The sequence below is a fragment of the Phyllobates terribilis genome, unplaced genomic scaffold (assembly GCF_046119375.1).
Source record: "Phyllobates terribilis strain yellow unplaced genomic scaffold, ASM4611937v1 Scaffold_6__1_contigs__length_29720123, whole genome shotgun sequence".
In the NCBI taxonomy this organism is placed as follows: domain Eukaryota; kingdom Metazoa; phylum Chordata; class Amphibia; order Anura; family Dendrobatidae; genus Phyllobates; species Phyllobates terribilis.
This window is the reverse complement of record NW_027362766.1, coordinates 16,217,117-16,237,435: the sequence shown is the minus strand read 5'-3', so window position 1 is coordinate 16,237,435 and position 20,319 is coordinate 16,217,117. Positions and strand designations below refer to the sequence as shown.

General features: G+C 47.6%; 2 pseudogenes; both read right to left on the bottom strand.

Annotated features, from left to right (window-relative positions):
* Positions 1-8,554: 8,554 nt before the first annotated feature.
* LOC141152784 (U2 spliceosomal RNA) lies at positions 8,555-8,670 on the bottom strand (annotated as a pseudogene).
* A 590-nt stretch (positions 8,671-9,260) lies between these two features.
* Positions 9,261-9,359, bottom strand: LOC141152779 (U2 spliceosomal RNA; annotated as a pseudogene).
* Between the last annotated feature and the right edge of the window lie 10,960 nt (positions 9,360-20,319).

The window sequence follows — 20,319 nt, the reverse complement described above, 5'->3', positions numbered from 1 at the left end:
TAATAGAACAAGTCCCACACACAGCTAGAAGCCCAAATATTTTTTCAGAGGTAGATGCAGATAAAAATTATTTTTAATTTGCAACCTGATGGAGGTCAGTATAGATGGACTAATAGAGAAAGTCCCACACACTGCTAGAAGCCCAAATATTTTTTCAGAGCTAGATGCAGATAAAAATTATTTTTAATTTGCAACCTGATGGAGGTCAGTATAGATGGACTAATAGAGAAAGTCCCACACACTGCTAGAAGGCCAAATATTTTTTCAGAGCTAGATGCAGAAAAAAATTATATTCATTTTTCAACCTGATGGAGGTCTGTATAGATGGATTAATAGAACAAGTCACACACACAGCTAGAAGCCCAATATTTTTTCAGAGGTAGATGCAGAAAAAAAATATATTCAGTTTGCAACCTGATGGAGGTCAGTATAGATGGACTAATAGAGAAAGTCCCGCACACTGCTAGAAGGCCAAATATTTTTTCAGAGCTAGATGCAGAATAAAATTATATTCAATTTGCAACCTGATGGAGGTCAGTATAGATGGACTAATAGAATTATGCTATGCCCAAAAGATTTTACTTCACTAGGTGCAGTAAACAAATTGGTATTCTATACACAGGTGGTATATTTTGCAACACAGATAGGCTACTCCACTGACTAACACACTCTGCAATAGGCCAAAAAGGATTAGCTTTGCTAGATTCAGCCAAATGCTGTGAAAAAACTTGCACAGCACTGGCACAGACCTGCCTGGCAAAAACTGATAGGAACTCATGTAACCTAGTCCTGAAAAGGACTGCAATTACAATTAGTCTTTACTCCCACAATCTATCTATTTAAGAGCACAGACCTGCCTGATAAAAGTCGTAGGAAATGCTGTAACCTAGTCCTTAAACGGACTGCAATCACAACTATTCCCTACTCCCAAGCTATCTGTAGATTTGTGCGAAAATTGGCTTGAAATTAACAAGGTATAGCGCACACAGCAACAGCGGTGCCGTCTAACACGCAGCTGCAGCAGTGAGAAAATGGTGGCGACGGGGAAAATGGCTTGGTCTTATAGGGCAAGGACATGTGACATACACTGCCAATGACACATGCCTTTGCTTGTGTGAAAAACAGCAGTTCGCTCCGTGTGTGCGCTGCTGATAGGCTGACAGACTGCACCTCCCCACTGCAAATGCGGGAAAGAGAAAAAAAAATGGAGATCTTCATTGTTCCTGCAGAGATCCATCCCCTGCCCCTCCCCCCACCCCGCTGTACACTCAAACTGCGCATTAACATTAATTTTCATCATTACTGAGAAAAAATCCAGTTACGATTTTGGTGCACGAACAGTTATCGAACATAACCTCGAACAGCCGAATTTTTCTCAAATCGTTCGTGTTCGCCGAACGGCTCGAACACCGCCCAAAACAGCTCGAATTTGAGATTGGCGAACAGTTCGAGTAGAACAACGCTCATCTCTACTTACTAGGAGCAGCTACCTTCACATACAACTAACAAATAAAGTAGCACTCTGCAATGCTAAGTATGCAAACATAAAATATAGAAAATATGAATAACATTACTGCTCTAGAAAATAGAAATAACTGAGAAATCTTAGCTCATATATTGCAGCAGGATCATGCTTTCCCATACACATGCAGACTTTGGTCTGTTAGAAAGAAGTTCACATTGGCTGAGTCCTGGTATCGAGAAACGCCTTAGCGTGTGTGAAGACCCGGGGCCTTCCGTGGGCATAACGCAACAAAGAGTGAGGGTAAAACAGCGTGGCAATACTTTATTGAACCACAAAGCGGACAATAAACACAAAGAACAGTCCCAGCAAATACCCAAGATGGTACAACTTTACACAGTCTCACCCTTCCTTCTCCGCCCGCCTGGGATAGAACAGAGTGACTTTGGAGACTTCAAGGGCCAACTACCTCAACCAGTGGCCCCGCGCTTCTGGCGGGCCACCAAAGAGAGAAGGTGGCGGTAAGCTAAGGAAGCTAGCAGTCCATCGAGGTACAAGACCAGGAAACCTGAGGGTCCCTACCTGGCCACTACGAGAGTTTCCATGGGGCCAGATGACCGGTGGGTCCCAATCTGGCTTCTCCAAATGTCTCCGTGGGTTGCAGGTGGGTCCCTCCTGGCGACCCCAAACAACATATTCATGGGGCCAGGTGACTTCTTCGTCCCAACCCTGGTCTCCCCAAAATGTATCCATGGTCTCTCTGATGGTTAATGGAGCAGATCTGTATCTTTCCAGTCAGGGCCATATATCCTTAGGCTAGAATCATATAGAATCCAAATCTGTGACTCTTTGGGTAATGCCATGCAATTCATCTACTGTCTTGAAGGATGTCTCTCATTCTCCTTGTAAAGTATTCCTGATGGTCCTTGATTTTGTTTCTCAATCAAACTGCTTCAAAACACATGTCCCTTCTGCTTATCTGGGCTCAGCCCCCTGAATGGCAGAACTGCTCTCACCCTCCCCCCCAAAGCTAAGTGTGCATTAGTGGAGGTATCTTTCTCAGGTTGATCCCATCACCTGGGTCTACATGTGAGACTCCCTCTGGTGAAGGCTCCACCAGAGCTTCTTTCAACACTTACACAATGGGCCTAGGCGAATTTTGAACAATGATTAGATGCTTCTGAGATACTAGGGAGATTAGTGGAATGCTGGACACTTTTATAAGTTAAATTAGTGTACATAAACTGATGAGCAAGCAGAACATTAATAAAACATAGCCATCAATCTCTAATTAAACACAATAAGGTATTTCTCTTGGATTAAAAAAATCTAATCGTCTGTCTAATTAAGATTTTAAGCTGTATTATCACACCCTGGCTACCAGGTACACATGAATTGGCCAATTTCTCAGTTATTTCTATTTTCTAGAGCAGTAATGTTGTTCAAATTTCATATATTTCATTTTTCGCATACTTAGGCTAAGTGCCCACGATGCAGAATTGCTGCGGAGCATTTCTGCATCTCCCTGGCAGAAAAAACACATGCAGATTTTACATGCTTTTTTTCTGCCAGGTAGAAGGGTTTGTGAAGCGTTCTTCACATGCATTTCCGCATGCGGGTTGTCAAGCGCTTTTCCAAGCGATTTTAGCATCACTTGGAAAGTGCTTGACAACTTGGTCACACTATGTAAATCCATGCAACCGGCGTGGATTTATGTTGTGTGACCAAGTTAGGATGCTGCAAATGCAGCATCAATAATAAAAAAAAGAATAAAAATGTTGAAAAATAAAAAAAAAACCATTATACTCACCTTCTGATGGCCCCCGGTCTCCTTCTCCGGTGAGTCCGGTGTCTTCAGCAGCTCAAGGTGGTAAAAGGACCTTCCACGACGTCATTTAGTTATGTGACAGGTCACGCGACCACCGACGTCAGCGGTCGCGTGACCTATCACATGACTAAATGACGTCATGGAAGGTCCTTTTACCACTGCGAGCAGCCCAATAGCCAGCAGCAGGTAAGTATATGTTTTTTTTTTATTTAAATTCTTTTTTTAATTACAGGTACTATGGTACCCGGGTCTAGAGGAGAGTCTCCTCTTCTCCAGAAACTGGTGCCATCCGCGCATTGAACCGCATGATATCCGCATGTGTTCGTGTAGTCATGCGGATGTTATGCGGTCCAATGCAAGTCAATGGCAGCTATTTTGGTGCTATTCCGCAAAATTAACGGTCGTGCTGCGGAGCACATGCGGATTATCATTGGGAAACATGGCAGACAACTTAACAAGCGTTTTTAATGCGTTTTCGCGGCGTAAATGCAGCCGCGGAAATGCATTAAATCCGCATCGTGGGCACGCAGCATTAGGGTTGCAGTGTGCTACTTTACTTGCTAATTTATATTTCTTTAGCACTAACATATTCTGCAGCACTTTACAGAATTGTACATTCAATAAAGACATTACAGAATAACACATAATTTAACAGATACCAAGAGGAGTGAGAGCCCTGCTGCTCGCGAGCTACAATATATGAGGAAATATGGGAGGCACAGAAGGTGAATGGCAGTGACGAGTGAGCACTAAAATGCTCGGGTGCTCGTTACTGGAATAGAGCAAATCGTAATTCTCAGGCTCAGGTGCTCGACCCGAATATTGAGTATAATGGGAGATAATCTGAAACTCGAGCATTTTTCCGGTGTCCCCCACCCTGGGCCGGCGTCAGCACCCGGTGCACCCGGGCAAGTGTCGGGGCCCTGAGCAGGCAGGGGGGCCCACTGGCGGTCGTGCACCCCGCTGGGCTATGGGCGGAGGAGAGAGGTGTCAGCGCCCGCTCCCTCCCGCTTGCTCAGGGCCCGGCAGCCGGATACTTACCTCTCCCCGTGCCTCCCCAGATCCGCTGTCTTCCTGCTCTGCGCTCCCTGTGACGTCTCAGGTCAGAGGGCGCGGTGACGTCTTTCCACCGCGCGCTCCCCTAAGCCGTCACAGGGAGTGCAGAGCTTGAAGACGCCAACAACGCTGGAGTCCGGACCCGAGCAGCGGCAGCAGTTGAGGAGGAGGGAGGTGAGTATTTGATTTTTTTTTTTTAATGTATGGAGGCATGGAGCATAATATGGGGGGGGGGGTGACATCCTGCATGGGGCATAATATGGAGGGGGGTGACATCCTGCATGGGGCATTATAGAGAGAGGGGGTGACATTCTGCATGGGGCATTATAGAGAGAGGGGGTGACATCCTGCATGGGGCATTATAGAGAGAGGGGGTGAGAGCCTGCATGGGGCATTATAGAGAGAGGGGGTGACATCCTGCATGGGGCATTATAGAGAGAGGGGGTGACATCCTGCATGGAGCATTATAAAGACAGGGGGGTGTGACATCCTGCATGGGGCATTATAGAGAGAGGGCGTGACAACCTGCATGGGGCATGATAAGGGGGGGAACAGCCTGCATGGGGCATTATATGGGGGGTGACATCCTGCATGGGGTATTATAGAGAGAGGGGGTGACAGCCTGCATGGGGCATTATATGGGGGGTGACATCCTGCATGGTGCATTATAGAGAGAGGGGGTGACATCCTGCATGGGGCATTATAGAGAGGGGGGGTGACAGCCTGCATGGGGCATTATAGAGAGAAGGGGTGACATCCTGCATGGGGCATTATAGAGAGAGGGGGTGACATCCTGCATGGGGCATTATAGAGAGAGGGGGTGACAGCCTGCATGGGGCATTATAAGGGGGGAACAGCCTGCATGGGGCATTATAAGGGGGGGGCAGCCTGTATGGGGCATTATGTGGGGGGTAACAGCCTGCATGCAGCATTAGATGGGGGTCAGTATCCTGTATGGAGCGTTATAAGGGGACCAGTATCCTGCATGGAGCGTTATATGGGGGCCAGTATCCTGTATGGAGCTTTATAAGGGGACCAGTATCCTGTATGGAGCCTTATATGGGGGCCAGTATTCCGTATGGAGCCTTATATGGAGGCCAGTATTCCGTATGGAGCCTTATATGGGGGCCAGTATTCCGTATGGAGCCTTATATGGGGGCCAGTATTCCGTATGGAGCCTTATATGGGGGCCAGTATTCCGTATGGAGCCTTATATGGGGGCCAGTATTCCGTATGCAGCCTTATATGGGGGCCAGTATTCCGTATGGAGCCTTATATGGGGGCCAGTATTCGGTATGGAGCCTTATATGAGGGCCAGTATTCCGTATGGGGCCTTATATGGGGGCCAGTATTCCGTATGGGGCCTTATATGGGGGCCAGTATTCCGTATGGGGCCTTATATGGGGGCCAGTATTCCGTATGGGGCCTTATATGGGGGCCAGTATTCCGTATGGGGTCTTATATGGGGGCCAGTATTCCGTATGGAGCCTTATATGGGGGCCAGTATTCCGTATGGAGCCTTATATGGGGGCCAGTATTCCGTATGGAGCCTTATATGGGGGCCAGTATCCTGTATGGAGCGTTATATGGGGGCCAGTATTCCGTATGGAGCCTTATATAGGGGCCAGTATTCCGTATGGGGCCTTATATGGGGGCCAGTGTTCCGTAGGGGGCCTTATATGGGGGCCAGTATTCCATATGGTGCCTTATATGCGGGACAGTATTCCGTATGGGGCCTTATATGGGGTCCAGTATTCCGTATGGGGCCTTATATGCGGGCCAGTATTCTGTATGGAGCGTTATATGGGGGCCAGTATTCCGTATGGGGCCTTATATGGGGGCCAGTGTTCCGTATGAGGCCTTATATGGGGGCCAGTATTCCGTATGAGGCCTTATACGGGGGCCAGTATTCCGTATGGGGCCTTATATGGGGGCCAGTATTCTGTGTGGAGCGATTCGCTGGTTTCTGAGCTATTGTGGAATTTACAATAGATATCGCTCATGTAATGTAAGAAGTGAAGTCTTTGCATTATACTATATATATATATATTTCTCTGCGGTATCTGTACATCATGAATCGTGGTATGTATTAAAGGGGCCCACTGAGACTCTTTCGCCCGGGGCCCAGAAAAACCTGGAGCCGGCCCTGCCCCCACCCCCCTGAAGTTTGAAGGGGGTCTAAAAATTGCTGCAGTCGATGAAAACAGTGCTGAAATTGCATTGGAACAGCATGGGGAAGACCCCTGGAAGCATCTCCGAATCCCAGGTCGCTGCTGTGAACAATGTTGTCAGAGTATTACACCACTTTTACTAACTGACAATACATTATACAAAAATGAAGCTAAAATTAATTTTAATGGAATAAATGTAAAGAAACATTCTTTCCAGGATAATGACTTGTATATAAGGCAAAATAAATAAGAGGAAAAAAAATGCCTCTCCACACTTTGGGCTATGTTCACACGTAGTGTTTTTGCTGTAGTTTTGAATGCTCACATTGCTTTCAATGGTGAAAAAAACATTCACCAGGAAATGTAATTTTAATATTTTACTACCTTATCTGGCCATGTGCTGTGTGAGACATCATCAAACACATCCTGTTTCATTTATGAAGGAGGGACTTTTAAAGTCATATTTTTATTATTTCAGGGCCATCCAGCAGCCTTCACTATTTGTAGAGGGCGATCAGGCAGCCTTTATTATTGTTAGAGGGACAGCAGTTGGCCCTCACCATTGTTGGAGGGACAACAGGCAATCCTCACTATTGTCAAAGAGCCAGCAGGCGACACTCATTCTAATTTTAGAGGGCCAACAGTCGGCCCTTACTCAACATTTTTTGAGGGCCAGGAACCAGCCCTAACTAAGCATTTTTGGAGAGCCAGCAGCCGGCTATGCTTTGCATTTATTTATTTATTTTACTCACTTATATAGCACCATTAATTCCACATTGCTTTACAGATATGATGGGCACTGTCCCCATGGGGCTCACAATCTAAATTCCCTATCAGAATGTGGGAGGAAACAGGAGAACCCGGAGGAAACCCACACAAACACAGGGAAAACATACAAACTACTAGCAGGTTGTGCTAACCCCTGAGCCACCGTGCTGCACCCTTTGCATATCTGTATATTGCTACTGCAATATAATGTATTCACCTGAGGTGGTCAAATTTTCTTTTTCATATTAATAGCATATATTCTGTAAAGTTTGAAACTTGGAGAGCCAGCAGGTGGGCCTCACAATTTATGACATGCCAGCAGGCGGACGCCACTATTTGTAGAGGGCCAGCAGGCATCTTGTGGAAAGATAGAAGCAAGAAAGAGCTTTTTGTTAAAGCACATCATTCAACTGTTTACTATAAATGAAATGAGGTCTACAAATAAAAGAACACAGTATTTACAGTCAAATATGGTGGAGGTTCAAAGATATTTAGGGGTTGTTTTACTGCCTTTGGCACTGGGTGCCTTGACTGTGTGCAAGGTATCATGAAATGTGAAGATTCCCAAAGGATGTTGGGTCACAATGTAGTGCCCAGTGTCAGAAAGCAGGGTTTGCATCTTAGGTCATAGGTCTTACAGCAGGACATTGACCCCATACATGTTTCAATAAGCAGCCAGAAAGAGATGGAAACAAAGCACTGGTGAGTTCAGAAGTGGTAATTAGAGCTACAGTAGTGTCAAGTTTCCCACCACTACTGCGCACATACAGATGCTGTAGAGAAACTGCGAAAGGTCACATTAAATCAGGTAACTTTGCCTGCTTTGATCCATTTCAGCGTAAAGATCACCGGAAAAAAACATGAATCTGTCAATGACTGTATGGAAAAAAGCAATCAAGTTATAGACAGTGAAAGAGATGTATGTGACCAGAATGAACAATCATTTCCAGCAGACAATACCTAGCACCTATCCTTATACTAAATGCAGCTAACAACTGTATTAATAGGGAATAGAATAGAGGTTTTTTTTGTGTTTTTTTTGGTTGTAGCGGCACGGATTATAAGGTAATAATCCCCGACTAGATGTCTGTGATACGCTAACCCTAGTGCAATAGATCAGTAAATGGATAAGATGATGCCCGTGGATGCGCGCTTCCTCCAGAATAAGTAAAGGAAGATGGGTGCAAATAAGTTTATTAAAAGGCAAAATTACTAAGAGTTTCTCGGACTTCTCGATCACTTGGTCAGGTAAGGCACCCATTGTTGGGATAGGGATAGGGACAAAGACTGTGTGAATATAGGTGAATGTATTGGGGACGTATCAGGTATTAAACTGATAAGGAAAGATTCTACATTTGATCTTAGCCAAAAGGCCGAGAAGTGAGTACCTGAATTGTTTTTGGCCTATGGCTGCACCCTGACCCAAGAAAGCACCCATTGTAGGGATAGGAACAAAGACTCCCCTTAGGAAGACATGTTGTTCATCAATAGACACCTTAAAACCTACAACTATACTGCTTGTTGCAGATGCACCCTACACGTGTTTAATCTGCATAAGTCCACGTATTTTCACACATTCTCCTCTCCTCTCCCCCCTAATGTTCCACGTGACCGGGAAGGGTGGGGGGTAGAGAGGATAACTAATTAATGAACAAAAGAGCAGCGGTCCCCCCTGCTTCTGTTCCATTCTTCCATTCTTGCATAATTCCATTGTCCCATTGTTCCTTTGCCCCCTAACAATGGGACAATGGAATAATGCAAGAATAGAAGAATGGAACAGACATTGCATGTGTCATAATGGGCTCCTAGCTTTTATCTAGCTGTGGTGCAACAGCCAGCTTTAGTCTGTAGAGAGCCTACAGCCTGGGAAGCAGGGGGGACCGCTGCTCGTTTTTTCAATAATTAGTTACCCTCTCCACACCTCACCCTTCTCGGTCTTGAGGCGCGTGGGGCATTAGGGGGGAGAGGAGAGGAGAATGTGTGAAAATAGGTGAATGTATAGGGGACGTATCAGGTATTAAACTGATAAGAAAAGATACTTCACTTGATCTTAGCCAAAAGACCGAGAAGCGAGTACCTGAATTGTTTTTGGCCTATGGCTGCACCCTGGCCCAAGAAAGCACCCATTGTAGGGATAGGGACAAAGACTCCCCTTAGGAAGACATGTTGTTCATCAATAGACACGTTAAAACCTACAACTATACTGCTTGTTGCAGATGCACCCCACACATTTTTAATCTGCATAACGCCACCTATTTTCACAAATTCTCCCCCCACAATGTCCCACACATCTCAAGACCGGGGGGGTTCAGAGGATTACTAGTAGTGTTGAGCCACCCCCGTAGTGTTCGAGTTCGGTTCGGTTCATCGAACACCCGTATGTTCGCCGAACTGTTCGTCGAACTGTTCGTCGAACACCGCTAAAACCAATGGCAGGCAAACAAAAACACATAGAAACACATAGAAAACACCTTCAAAGGTGTCCAAAAGCTGACAAACTGCTCAGAAGACACCAGTAACACATGGAAAAGTGACAAGTACATATAGTCAAAAAGAAAAGAGGTGGAGGAGTAAAAGGAGGGGGAGACACAGATATAGGCATGTCATGCCCTTCTTAAACCAAAAAAGTGCGAAGCCGACACGGCCAGTCCGTTCCTGCCCGTGCGACCTCCATGTCGCCGGGTTTGTGGCAGAGCCGCGGTGGACCCTGACGGCCAGCCCCCCTCTCCCAATACTGGTGCCTGTCCGCTGGTGGGTCGAGCGAGCCCCCCTGCGGTGGAGGCAGGTCTAATCTTTTTAATTTAAATTGTCTCTCTAATTTGAATGAATACACTTTAAATCCTTTTACAAGGATCTATTGAAGGGCAAGTCTCATGCCAGCAGCCGCGGTAATTCCAGCTCCAGTAGCGTCCTCTAAAGCTGCTGCAGTTAAAAAGCTTTTACAAGGATCGAGCATGGTGGTCCACCACAAGGCGTCCTACCACCAGTCCCAGCCCCTGTGCCTCCCCGATGCTCTTCACTGAGTGTCCTGGGGGCCCGAACCATTTCCTTTGAAAAAATTAAGTGTCCAAACTACAGGTGGTGTAGCTTGCTTAACAGCTGGGATAATCCGCTGTCTAGCAGACTCTGCTACTAGTCACAAAGTATTTCCTGGGCTAGATGCAGTTAAAAATTTGTAATTAGATACTCTCGTTGGATGCTGAGAAAGCATTCCATAGAGTCTCCTGGCACCCCATATATTATTCTCTTAAAAAGCTTGGGGTAGGGGTCTAGGGGACCCTTTTATAGCCAAAATCATGGCCCTGTATCGCAATACGTCACCTAGGCTGAAGATAAATGGAACATTTTCATCACCTTTCGTAATCACCAATGGGACAAGGCAGGGATGTCCTCTGTCCCCTCTCTTATACATCCTAGTGACGGAGCACATGCTCTCATCAATTCGCCATAACCCCAATATTAGGTGGATTGAGGTGGGAGGCACCGAGTACAAGTGCTCTGCATTTGCTGATGATGTCCTAGTATATATCACTCAATCACATATATCCATCCCTGCTGTTATGGCTGAAATAGATCACTTTGTTACATGGTCAAATTTTAAAATCAATGCAGCGAAGTCTGAGGCCCTCGATGTCTCCCTCCCCAAATCCATACAGGATTCCATCCAGTCCAACTTTCCCTTTGCCTGGCCCTCACAGGGTATCAAATACTTAGGAATTCCTATTCATAGAGACCTCTCCCATCTATGTTATCTTAATTTTGGGCCCTTTATTGAACAACTCCATACAGACCACGGTTGGCAAGTTAGAACTGTAAGATTCACTACGTGAACCACTGGTGTTTTGTGGAAAAGCACATGTACACTGTGTTCCAAATTATTATGCAAAAAGTGTTTAGGAGTGATAAGGGAAGAATTTGTTTGTTTGTCAGTTAAACTCATTGATGGTGATGTGTGTCAGGGCTCTTTATATCACTATAAGCAATTGCAGATGTAGCACCCCGAGGGCTCGGCTGCTACAGGGGTATTGCACCTCGAACCAGAGGTGTGGTATTCCACTCCTGGGTAAGGATGGAGTGTGGACTAGAACTCAGTTAGCTGCATGCACCACATACATCGCATTTCCGGGGGACAGATCAACGGTACTCCCACCAGATAGATGTGCAGGTACGACAGCGTCTGTCCCTGGCTGGAGTGGGAGGGGGGGAGGAATATCCCAGTGGTGCAGGAGCAGAGAGGGGAGGGACTCTGGGCATAGGAAGGAGCCCATTGGTGGCTAGTCACCTGGGCTTGGGTGTCAGAGGGAGTATAAAAGGTGGGCACCATCTTAGGAGTTCAGTTCAGTCAGACAGAAGAAGAGGAGAAGAGTAGTGACAGGGAGCAGCAGCCCTGTCTGGGTGCTGCTCCTGAAGGGAGCAAGAGAGAGAAAGACAAGAGGAAAGGAACAAGGAACAAGGAAGGAATGGAACCTGGAGAAAGGCCCAGAGACATGAAGGAAGAGGGAACCCGAACACGCTAGGAGTCAGCGGGTGAAGGGTTGGCAGATCAGGGTACCGGATCCCGAACTGGTGGAGGCCACTTATCCTCAGCCAGGAACCGGAGGTCGTGGCCACGTCTTGGCGCGACCACTCACTACACTCACCACGAAGGCACGCCACATAGGGTCAGGGAAACCGGAGATAGGTTTCGCCACCAGAAGGCCCGAGGAAGCTGGACATGGGTGGGTCCCTAGTGGGGACGGCCAGAGAAAGGAACGGAGAAAGGAGTTCAAGGTCACACTCTGGAACTGCCTGGGGGTTGGTCGAGCCCCGTACCTGGTGGACGCAGCACGGCTCGGGTCGTCATCACCTGCAGGACTGACACTGATAACATCTGTGAGTAAAGCATTGAAAACTGCAATCAGTCTCTGTGTTCCATCGCACTACCAGCACTAAAGGTACTGGGACGCCCTTTCTATCACTCCCTTCACCCGCACCAGCTGCTCTGAGGCCATACCTCTCCCATTGGGGGTTATACCACCATTGCTGCACACATACCACCGGCCTCAGCGGACTGTTCTGCAGCGGCGGCCTTGCGACCGCAAATCAACGGGTGGCGTAGTCGACACTTAAACAACATCTACAAAGACTGCCACACACTTAGTTTGACCACCCTGGGCACGGACCGGGTCCCCGCCACTCAGAGACTACTACCCCCATCGGATCCGGCTCCGGGTATTCCCCCGCGCACACGTGCGCCGCACTTCAGCACTGGCCCAGGGGGCGCGTCACAGACACCTGTGCTAATTAGTTTGGCAGGTGTGTCCAATGAAAGGCAAGACTACTTAAGAAGGCTGTCCCACATTATCAAGCAGCCTACAATTTCTGTCAAAATGGGAAAGAAAAAGGATGTGTCGGCTGCTGAGAAGAAACAAATTGTGGAGTGTTTAGGTCAAGGCATGACTACAATCAACATTGCCAAGACACTTCATCCTGATCATCGCACAATCAAGAAGTATGTAGCTACTTCACAGTACACACGTGTGCGTGCTGATAAGGGAAAATTGAGGACTCTTTCCTACAGGCAATTACGTCAGGTTAAAAGAGCAGTGGCAAAAAAGCCTTGTCATAGCAGCAAACAAGTTTTTGAAGCTGCTGGTGCCTCCAACGTCCCCTGAACAACAAGATGCAGGGTCCTTCAGAGGTTTGCAGCTGTGCGTAAGCCATCCTGTCGACCTCCTCTATCCACTGTACACAAGCAGAAACGGCTCCAATGGGCCAAACAATCCATGAAGACTGACTTCAAAACTGTTTTGTTCACCGAAGAGTGCCGTGCAACGCTCGATGGTCCAGATGGATGGAGTGGAGGATGGCTGGTTGATGGACACCCCTTGCAAACACGGCTACGGCGCCAACAAGGACGAGGTGGAGCAATGTTTTGGGCTGGAATCATGGGGAGAGAGATTGTCGGCCCCTTTAGTATCCCTGAAGGGGTAAAGATGAACTCCATAATGTATGTGGAGTTTCTCAAACAGCACTTCCTGCCATGGTTCAAGAAGAAGAACCGTGTATTCCGCAGCAAGATCATTTTCATGCATGATAATGCACCGTCTCATGCTGCACATAACACATCTGCATCTCTGGCTGATATGGGCATAAAAGGGGACAAACTTATGGTGTGACCCCCATGCTCCCCTGACCTCAACCCCATTGAGAACCTCTGGAGCATCATCAAAAGGAGTGTCTATGATGGCAGGAGGCAGTTCACATCTAAGCAACAGCTCAGGGAGGGTATTCTGTCCTCATGCAAAACAATGGAAGCAGAAACCATCCAAAACCTGACAAATTCAATGGACGAGAGAGTTCAGAAGCTCCTTTCAAACAAGGGGTCCTATGTGCAAATGTAACATCACCTAGAATAAAGTTTTGAGTTGAAAACTGTTTGATTTCAGTTTCTAATAACCTGCTAACGCTTATAATTTCAAAAATGACCATTTTTTTGTTCTTTATTAAAATGAAAAGGTTGATCGAAGAGTGTGGGGGATCTAAGAGTGTGGCAACCCAGTAGTCAGGATTATTTTGAATTCTGACAATCTGAGGGTCATGTTGCAAGTAGTGCAGCAAGAAGGCACTCATGTGTCTTGTGCATCTAGGAGCCCCAAAATTATTTTCCGGGCTAGATGCAGCTAAAAATTATTATTAATTTGAAAGCTGGTGGAGTTTAGTATAGATGGCTTAATAGAATCAGTACTGAACACTGCTACAAGGCCCAAATTATTTTCCAGCCAAGATACAGATAAACATGATTAGTAATTTTAAATCTGGTGGAGTTTAGTATAGATAGCCTAATAGAATCAGTACTGCAAACTGCTACAAGGCCCAAATTATTTTCCAGCCAAGATACAGATAACCATGATTAGTAATTTTAAATCTGGTGGAGTTTAGTATAGATGGCCTAATAGGATCAGTGCTGCACACTGCTACAAGGCCCAAATTATTTTCCAGCCAAGATACAGATAAACATGATTAGTAATTTGAAAGCTTAAAATGGTTGGTGAGGTGATTTTAACAAATCATCAAGCTTTTACTCTCCCCAGGATGACACAGGGGTAGAAAAGTCATTTTGGATCCTTGATTTGTTCATCTTTATGAACGTGAGTCTGTCTACATTATCAGTGGAGAGCCGTGTGCGCTTATCTGTCAGCACACCACCAACAGAGCTGAACACCCGTTCAGACAGAACGCTGGCTGCGGGGCATGACAAGATCTCCAAGGCGTAAGTGGCTAGCTCCGGCCATTTATCCAGATTGGAAGCCCAAAAAGAGCAAGGGTCCAGTGACACAGTCATCGCTTCAATGTTTACTTGGAGATACTCCTGTACCATCGTCTCTAGGCGTTGACCATGTGTCAGACTTCTGGTCTCCTGTGGCATTGCAAAGGATGGGCTAAAAAAGTGGTGAAATGATTCCGCAAAATTGATGTTACCAGCAGATACTGTGTTTCTGTTACGGTTTGAGTGCTGAACACTTGACGGTCCCACGGTTGGCAAGTTGGAACTGTGAGATTCACTACGTGCACCACTAGTGTTTTGTGGAAAAGCACATGCAAGATTCTGCAACAGTCTCTGCTGATACTCCTGCATGCGTGCATCTCTTTCTATGGCAGGAATAATTTCTGAAAATTTACTTTTGTGCCAGGGATCTAACAGTGTGGCAACCCAGTAGTCAGGATTATTTCTAATTCTCACAATTCGAGGGTCATGTTGCAGGTAATGCAGCAAGAAGGCAGTCATGTGTCTTGCGCATCCAGGAGCACCAAGTCCCTGTTGTGTTGGTGGCGAGGTAACAATCATGCTTCCTTCCTCTGTCCTCTCCCCCCAACCTCGCACAACAGAAATGTGATCAAGGTCTCCCTCATCTGATGAGTCTTCCATCAGTTCGTCCTCCACTTCTTCCTGGGCTCCTGCACCTTCCTCACTAGTCTGGCTGCTACCATGCACACTGGTAAAACCATTTCCCCCACCCTCACATGCAGATGTTAGCCCTTCCGCATACAACTCCTCCTCCTCTACTTCCTCCATCTCCTCTTGTGCCACCACCTGACTCCGAATTCTGTTTAACATGTGCTCCAGCATGTAAATCACCGGAATAGTCATGCTGATTATGGCATCGTCAGCACTAAACATCTTCGTCGCCATTTTAAAACTGTGCAGAAGGGTGCATAGGTCCCTGATCAGAGACCACTCCTCCAGCGTGATTTGCCCCACCTCTGGATCTCATTGGCCCAGGCTATATGTCAGAACATATTGCACCAGGGCTTGTCGGTGCTGCCACAGTCGCTGCAACATATGCAGAGTTGAATTCCACCGGGTAGGCACATCGCATTTTAGCCGGTGAAGTGGCAGGCCCAACGACTTCTGTAGAGATACCAAGAACAAGAAAAATACCCAAATAACTGAAATCAGATGTATAAATAGCACAGTGCAAAAATAATAATAAATAATAAAGGGTATTTAGTTAACATAATTTTGATCAAAATAATGTGAAAGCCATCCCGCAACTTCACGGCAACCCTTATGGGACAGTCCTAACTCTAATATTAAAAACCTTACCATTTGTCAAGTGACATACATATGGACAAGGGCAGAGAGACTGATCCCTAGTGTAAGCATAAAACCGAGGCAAAATGAGCGTCTCAGCCGAGACAAAGGGCGGCCACACCCTTTTATATGCACTAAAGCATACTGACTGCAAAGAAAAGGCAGAAGTGAGCACACAGCGACCGTGCCCTCTGCAGAAGGCCATCTAGTCCGCTATAGTGGGCTAAAAATTGCTGGACAACCAGGTTCAGCACGTGAGCCATACAAGGCACGTGTGTGACATTGCCCCGGCGAAGGGCCGCACCCAGGTTTGCAGCATTGTCGCACACGGCCTTCCCTGGTTTCAGGTCCAGTGGAGACAACCATTCATGAAACTGGTTCTCCGGAGCTGACCACAGCTAATCAGCTGTGTGACTCACATTTCCCAGACATTTCAAAGTAAAAACTGCCTGATGACGTTGAGCCCTGCTGCCAGCATAGTAAGGAGGTGTGCAGGATGCATTCTGCGCATTTAGAAAGATTGTGGCATGACCAGACAGGCTTTGGGTACAGGTGGAGGACCGAGAGGAGGTTGAGGAGGCAGAAGCAGTGGAGGAACTTCGAGATAAAGAGGATTGACGCACAACTCGTGGGGACGGCAAGACTTGGACAGCAGCCCCTTGTCCTGCTGTCACCATAGTTACCCAGTGCCCAGTCAGCGACATGTAACGCCCCTGTCCATGCCTACTCGTCCAAGTGTCTGTGGTGAAATGCACCCTGTCACACACAGAGTTTCTCAAAGAAGCGGTGATGTTGTGTGCGACATGCTTGTGGAGCGCAGGCACACCTTTCTTTGAGAAGTAGTGATGACTGGGAATCTGGTACTGGGGCACTGCGATGGACATAAGGTCTCGAAAATCCTCTGTGTCCACCAGGCGGAAAGGCCGCATTTCTGTAGCCAAGAGCTTGCAGATGGTGAAATTCAACCTCTTAGCTTTCTCATGGCTAGGAGGAAATGGTCTTTTACTTGTCCACATCTGAGGGACCGAGGGCTGGCTGTTAAGCTTAGACGGGGTTGAGAAGGGTGTCCCCGGCAAACTGCCGGTCTGTGAGGAAGATGCAGGCGGACATGTTAGGTTGCCTTGATCCAAAGGTGGTGCTGTCGATGTCTCAAACTATGTATTTTTTGGCCTCTACTTAGCTTTTGCTGTCAAATGTTACAGATAACATGACTTGGGTCATCTTTATCGATCTGAAAAAATGCCCAGGCTATGGAAGGTTTAGCACCCATGCGACTTGAAGAGCCACCACAACTTGTGGTCAGAGGCAGAGTTGTGTTTGAGGATGCAGCTGTTGACGTGCTTCCAGTACTACGTCTCTGTCCAGGAAGGCGCAACCTGACCTCGTCGTCACTAGCATCCTCCTCCACCTCCTCTGCTGACCTCATCGACTGGCTGACTGTGGGTTGACAGTAAGTGGGATCTCCAACCTCGTCATCATCACCCTGTGTGTTATCACACCCGTCGTCCTCAGAGCCAACCTCTTCCTGCCCTGACAAAAAACTAAAGTTGTCGCTCCAATCAGGTATTTGAGTCTCATCATCGTCTTCCTCATTGTCTCCACCAACAGGAATTACAGTTTGGGAACGAGGGTCTACATTATGGTCAGAACCTTCTGCGTCTGGTCCTTGATCCAACTCATAAAGATTCTGGGTATCAGTGCAGATCATTTCCTCGTCTGGGTTCACAGAATCTCTGGAGCCGACCTCTGATTCCCAGGCTATAGTATGAGTAAACAGCTCTGCAGACTCAACCATCTGTTCTACCCCATACTCAGACGGGCAGCTAGAGACTAGTGTTGAGCCACCCCCGTAGTGTTCGAGTTCGGTTCGTTGAACACCCGTGTGTTCGCCGAACTGTTCGTCGAACACCTTCGAACACCGTTAAAACCAATGGCAGGCAAACAAAAACACATAGAAACACATAGAAAACACCTTCAAAGGTGTCCAAAGGCTGACAGACTGCTCAGAAGACACAACTAACACATGGAAAAGTGACAAGTACATATAGTCATGCGAAAAGAAAAGAGGTGGAGGAGTAAAAGGAGGGGGAGCCACAGATATAGGCATGTCATGCCCTTCTAAAATCCAAAAAGTGAGAAGCCGACACGGCCAGTCCGTTCCTGCCCGTGCCACCTCTGTGTCGCCGGGTTTGTGCCAGAGCCGCGGTGGACCCTGACGGCCAGCCCCCCTATCCCAAAACTGGTGCCTGTCCGTCGGTGGGTCGAGGCCCCCCACGATGGGGGGGGGAGTAACATCTGCAGAAGAAAGACCATCTTCCAGCCAAACTAAGATGTCGACTTCTTTTCGTGGACAATGTGATAAGATCCCATTCTTACGGACACGCCCATCGCTACAAATTCTAAATGAGGCACAAAAACAGCAGGTGCTTCAACGGATATCAAGTGCTCCTTCAAGTGGGCTCTCCATCACCTCAATTTCAACATCACAAATACTCCAGTCCTCAGAGGTGTCACCCCAATCGCACTTGCTTCCTCACAGCTCCCAAGTCTCCAGCTGCCCGTCTGAGTATGGGGTAGCACAGATGGTTGAGTCTGCACAGCTGTTTACTCATACTATAGCCTGTGAAACGGAGGTCTGCTCCAGAGCTTCTGTTAATCCAGATGAGGAAATAATCTGATCTGATGCCCAGAATCTTTATAAGTCGGATCCAGGACCAGATGAAGAAGGTTCTGAGCATAATGTAGACCCTTGTTCCCAAACTGTAACTCCTGTTGGTGGAGACAATGATGAAGACGATGATGAGACTCAAATACCTGATTGGAGCGACAACTTGACTTTTCGGTCAGGGCAGGAAGAGGTTGGCTCTGAGGACGACGGGTGTGATAACACACAGGGTGATGATGACGAGGTTGGAGATCCCACTTACTGTCCACCCACAGTCAGCCAGTCGATGAGGTCAGCAGAGGAGGTGGAGGAGGATGTGACTAGCCCTGGGGATGGGGATGACTCGGTACCCGGGCATTTGTCTGGCCTTGGGGATGTCGCGGTGGTCGGCTCCCTGGCCCGTACCCTGGGGTCTCTCTTTAAAAGGGTGGATAATTGTTAATTTTATAAGAGTTCATGACGCCACCTGTGGTATCTGGTGACAAGCACCAGCGCTGCAGCAGTCCACTGAGGCCGGTGATAAGGCAGCTCGATGGTATAGCTCCCCACAGGTGGACCTAAGTCTCAGGGCAGCGTATGCAGGGGGAATGCAGGACAGGCGAGACCCAGCTGGGTCAGAGCAAGAACGGGAATGGACACGGTAGTCACTTCAGTACCTTTTACTGGTGGAAATTCAGGCACATCCCGGAGCACTGTAGGGTGAAGGGTGCATATCAGGATCCTCCCCAATGAGCGGGTGTAGGGCCTCCTGTTTCTTGCCTCTGCGTAGTAAGTTTCTGACCTGCCTGGAGCTAGGCCTAACTTTGTGTCTGTCCTGCGCTGGCTGACCTTGTGGTAGGGCATTCTCTTGGAGTTCACGCTCCCAGTATGCGGGGCCTAAGCGTCTCCTGGCTCTGTTACATATCAGCACCTTAGCGATCCTGGGACTTGTAGTTCTCCAGGGATTCCGGTTAAGCCTTACTGGGTAATAGAGATACCGGTAAGCTCGGATCCTGTGTCCGGTAAATGCTTCGGGGTGAGCTGGTTAAGCTCCTCTGCCCCTTATGTACTAACTCGCCACTCGCCTTCGGCCTACTCGGGCCCTCACTAGGCTATACACACTAGCGGCAGCTTGCCGCGCTTCACTGATCTTACGGCACCGGCACACCTTAAGCTCTATCTGGGCTCCCTGAATCTAGCAAGCAGGAGCCTCGTGCTCCACTGCTGAACTATTAACTGAGTTCTCTAGACTAGACTGAGCTCCACTACAGACTGACTTCTCTTAGGCTTCTCTACTGCAGGAACTCTTCAGAGGAACTGAACTGCCTAGCTCCACCTTCCCCATTTATATCCCTAACGGGCTCCCTCTGCTGGTCTGAGGTGGAAGGTGGAGATGTGTGAATGTTTATGGGGGCCTCTTGTGGAGGATTCCATCAACGCACTCTTCTAGGATCTGTGATACCAAGCGCAGCGGGGCATCACAGATGCTATTGACGACGAGGTTAGGTTGCGCCTTCCTGAACAGAGACGGAGTACTGGAAGCACGTCAACAACTGCATCCTCAACTATAACTCTGCCTCTGACCACAAGTCGTAGTGGCTCTTCAGGTCACATGGGCTCTAAGCCTTGCATAGCCTGGGCATTTATTCAGATCGATAAGGATGACCCAACTCGTGTTATCTGTAATATTTGTCAGCAAAAGCTAAGTAGAGGCCAAAAAATCCATAGTTTGAGTACTTCATGCATGTACCGTCACATGGATATGAAGCATAAGTTGCAGTGGGAAGCTCACTGTGCTACAATGCGGCCTAGCCG